The 4,765-nt window shown below is 41.8% G+C and overlaps 1 non-coding gene across 1 annotated transcript; it reads right to left on the bottom strand.

Annotated features, from left to right (window-relative positions):
* Nucleotides 1-4,174: 4,174 nt before the first annotated feature.
* Nucleotides 4,175-4,248, bottom strand: TRNAN-GUU (transfer RNA asparagine (anticodon GUU)). Its single transcript has one exon. It is a non-coding gene; the product is annotated as a tRNA-Asn (tRNA).
* Between the last annotated feature and the right edge of the window lie 517 nt (nucleotides 4,249-4,765).

Here is a 4,765-nt window from a genome sequence, read left to right as displayed (position 1 = left end):
TGTAAATGTAATATTAAATATACATACGTATTGTATTAAAATACTAGATTTGTATAACTGTTTCATGCAGAATATGTGGGCTGAGCAAATCTTGTTTGGTAGCGTTGAGGTCAAAGGACTTCTTGTTTTGATTAGCTAGTGGTAGAGGAAACTTGTAGGAGCATTAAAACTCTGAATAACTTAATTATGTTAGTATTATTTCAGTAATACTGGGCAAGTATCATAATGCTGGCAGATGCCTGTATAGGTATTTCCATACCTACTTTCCTCCTAGTCTGGGTGCATCCCTATGTTAAGAGACTTAACTTTCAGTTTCTCATAAAAGGTCCTTTTATCACAGGACCTGGATTCATCTTTCATTCTGCCTTTGTCAGATCTGACAGCTCTTGTCAAAGGAAGGAGCTGCAGGGTACTCTGAATAGCGGGTATTGTTCTGCAAAAGAATCCAGTCGTTTGCTCCCTCTTTCCCTGCAAAAGTTTTCTGGGGTCAGAGAAGTATTCTGAAACAGCATATTTAATGAAACAGTTAGAAAAGAAGTTAGGCAGCTTTTTTTTTTTTTTAAAAAAAAAAAAATGTTTTCCAATCAACTTGCAGCTAGGTTCTCTCTCTTCATCTTTTAAGCATGTTTGGTTATGCCCCTAAGGAATGGCTTTTCCAAGCATCTCACCTCCTTTCTTCATCACTGTCAAGAAGCTGTGTACTGGAGGGGCTGGGTCCCTGTGCTTCCAGTATCTGTTAGAGCAAATCTACCATCAGCTACTCCTACTCTGCTACATTTCTTTTTAGCCCTTCCTCTTCTCTTTCCTTTTTTTTTTTTTTTTTTTTTTTGGGTGGGGGAGCTGTCATCTTTCAAGTAAGGCTATTCCCATACTTTCAAAGTTCTTTCAAAGTTGTTTTCCCTCTTTGCAGGTCAGAATTGTATCACCATTATCTCCAAGTGCACTTTCACTGTTGTATTGAAACTTGCAGGCTGTATCATAACCTCTGCTTAATACTGATTTAAGCCTACATCTCTGTGGAGTGTTGATTATTGCAGTGGAGGAGTATGCACGAGAGATCCTTCAGTCTTCCTCAGTAGGTAGCTGAGGGGTAACAGGGATAGCTATTGTTTGTTCTTCATCAGGTAATGAGAATGTGTCCATTTCCATGGCAGATAGTTTATAAGGAAATACTAAACTAGAATGAGATAACTGGGAAATCTTACTTGATTGGGAAAGACAGTTAAAACTGAAGTTGTTTCCAGTTCATTTACTCCGTAGTCAATATTAAAAATACTGACTAGTAGTTAAGTACTTGTGGCTGGCAGAGGTTTTCCGTAGCCTTTATACTAACCTGGAAGAATATGGCATAGCAGCTGAATCTTCTTGAACTTAAACTTGAGAATATTGCTAAGTGTTGTTATGGTTGTGCCTTGGATTTCTTCTACTGCTCTAAAAAAAAGAGGTGGTAAAGGTCTGAGGTGGAGATTTCAAGATGCTTTTTTCTTATTGCTAGCAGGGCTTTTATCCAAACTGCAGCATCAGTTTCCTGTTCTCCTGCTGTAATAATGAGATCAACATCTGGCTCAAAGTAAGTCGTAACAAAATGAAAACGTGAGTTCAATAAGTCCCCAAAGAATACCAATGACTTTCTCATCAACCTTGGCAGAACTTCAGGAAACGGTGGTCTTGGTGCCATCGCATACCACAGCGGGGACCGCTCTGTGCTTCATTTTGTTTGCCAGTAACCTGAAGGATGTATAGTGAACTACAGTAATCCTTCTAATCATGCCCCATAGTTTAGCGTAATAGTTCTGTGTTTTGAGGCTGAACTGGATGCGTTTTTTTCAAACACTTTAAAACTTGGGCAGCCTACGTAGTGATCAGCACAGGTTACTGCTATTTAGCGACTGAAGGATTGATATAAATAGTCAAGGTGCTGCATCCAGCCCATACTTGCTGTCTTGCTCAAAGCTCCTGTAGTAGTTTTCAGTGTCTTGCTGTCCTTCAGGACGGTGTCAAGAAGCAACATTAATATGAGCAGGGCTTTTTCATGTTGCCAGACAAATCGTTGCATGGTTTTCAGAGCTAGTTGAGCCTTCAAGGGCAAAATACAAGGTGTTTTTCCTGGTTGCTTTCCAACAGCATTAGCTTTTAGGCAAAAAAGAAGCTGTCCATTAAAACTGTTTCAAATTTTTTTAAGGTTTCCACATACCTTGCTCTTGAGTACCTGTGGCACCTTAATTAAAAATTGATGAAGGGTTATACAGGCAAAGAACTGTGAAGGCGTGTTTCCACACTACTGCATCCTTACATTCTGTGGCTGACTTCTATGCAAGGGTAAGAAGTTTTGTCCTTGTGCCGGAGTAACATCTGGTCCTTTCTGTTGGAGTTAAAGTGGTCATGGTGATTAACTACTGAAGATTTTTTTTTTCTCGTGCTACTGGTTTGTAGCACCTGTGCACATGTACAATGATAGCAAAATTCCTAGGAAAGTTCTAGAACTCTTGGGCTCTAGGTCTTTATTTTAGAAGCTCAAAAAAAACTGAAGGAGGCTTAAAATAAAAAGTGTCAAATCATGATTGGAAGGAAACTTTTCTAGCGTTTCCTGTGTATGATCAGCTCTGGATGTACTTGGTTCTGGGACAAGTCTTCTGGTTGGATCCTTTTGACAGGAGTGGTTGGTTCCCGGTTCTTAGTGCTTGTCAGGCTGGACTTTCTGATCTGAGGAGTGTGGCTATCAAGATGTTCATGACAGCGTAAATCTTGTTCTTTAACATAGCTGGAGTGAGTTACTTACGATTTAGGATTAGGAGCAAAGCTGTAAACTGGGGTTCAGGGAAGAGCAGTAGCAGCTGCCCTAACTGTGAAGGCAGTTTAATAGTATATAATACATTTAATGTATAATACATTATATACATAAAATAATAATAATTACTGTATAATAAATATTGTATAATATGCCATGTAGTAACAGACTATTTACATATAGTAAACAGACTATTTAATATAATAAACACATTTTGTTATAATTAATATACTTTATTAAAATATCTAAGGCAATATAGAAATATAATGTATATATTATATTAATATTTTATATTGGTTAGAGATTATGTATGATCACTGAACTTTGGCTTCAGACATAACGAATTACTTGAATTCAGGGTAGGTATGACAAAGGTACAAAGCATGTGGACAGGTGTCATCCAGAAGAATGGAAGGATGCCTATGGAAGCAAGAGTTGGGTTTTATATACTGATAATGCCTGAGCTTGGTATGAAATCAAAGCTGAAGTTCTAGACTAATTGGGTACTCAGTGCCAGAGATCTGAGATCACATCTGCGTAGTTGTGATTTGACTTAACTTTTATTCTGTAATAGTATTCTGAGTCATGGAATGGTTGAAGTTGGAAGGGGCCTCTGGAGGTTGTCTGCTCCAACCTCCCTGCTCAAGCCAGGACACCTAGAGCTGGTTGCCTGGGACTATGTCCAGACAGCTTTTGAATGTCTTCAAGGAAGGAGAATCCACAACCTCCTTGGGAAACCTCTTCCAGTGCTTAGTCACCCTTACAGTAAAGAAAGTATTTCCTGGTGTTCAGATGGAACCTCCTGTGTTTCAGTCTGTGCCCATTGCCTCTGGTCCTTTTGCTGGGCCCCAGTGAAAAGAGCCTGGCTCTGTCCTCTTTGCACCCTCCCTTCTCAGTATTAATGTATATTCCTATACATTAATAAGATCCTCCCTCAGCAGCCTTTTCTCCAGGCTGGACAGTTCCAGCCTGTCCTCAATGGGAGAGGTGCTCCTGCCCCTTAATCATCTCCACAGCCCTTCATCGGACTCTCAGGCATGTCCATGTCTCACTTTACAGGGGAACCCAGAACTAGGACTTGGCACTCCAGGTGTGGCCCCACCAGTGCTGAAGAGAGTGCAAAGATCACCTCCCTTGACCTGCTGGCAATGCTCCTCCTAATGCAGCCTAGGAGACCGTTGACTGCCTTGCTGCAAGGGCACCTTGTTGGCTCATGTTCACTTGGTGTGTACTGGCACCCCCAGGTCCTCTTCTGCCAAGCTGCTTTCTAGTGGGGTATGGCCCCTAGCATCTGCTGGTACCTGGGGGGTTCATCTCCAGGGGCAGGACTTGGCCCGTGCTCTTGTTGGGCTTTGTGAGGTTCACATCAGCCATTAAAATGGAGCTCGTCCCTGGGTGGGCTTGAACCACCAACCTTTCAGTTAACAGCCGAATGTGCTAACCAATTGCGCCACAGAGACTGATATGCACTGCTTTTATTCAGAAGAGCTGAATTTCTAATCATATTTGATAACTGCCAATGGTGGCTGGGTGTGTTGGACAGTGGCAGGCCAGTACTGCTGGCACATTGCTGACACAAACCTGGTGTGTTATTATGTCACAATGCTGTAAGAGCTGGGGAGGAGGAGGAGGAACTGCTGTGACCTCCTGTGTGGTGTGAAAGATGAGATTCTTTTGATTTGAAGAAGTAGCTGTTCCTCACCCCTCAGTAGAGGAGGGCTTGGGGTCATGTCACACTAGGCCATCTGTTAGTACTTCAGAGGTGGGTTAACAGCGCCGTTTCTCTAGCCGAAGCTACAGGAAGGTCCTGCAGTACCCATGTGCTTTTTGTGCTCGTGGGCATGGCTGTAAGAAGTCTGTAAACACGTGTGGCTGTGAATGTTGTGCAGTTAAAGCAAAACACAGATAAACTTCGGAACATGGATTGAAAGACACCTGAGATGCTGGCTACAGAGTTCTCACTGTGTCTGGAAACTG

This window comes from Chroicocephalus ridibundus, chromosome 2 (assembly GCF_963924245.1).
Source record: "Chroicocephalus ridibundus chromosome 2, bChrRid1.1, whole genome shotgun sequence".
NCBI classification, from domain to species: Eukaryota; Metazoa; Chordata; class Aves; order Charadriiformes; family Laridae; genus Chroicocephalus; species Chroicocephalus ridibundus.
The sequence above is the reverse complement of the archived record's forward strand: the minus strand, read 5'-3'. Positions and strand labels throughout refer to the sequence as shown.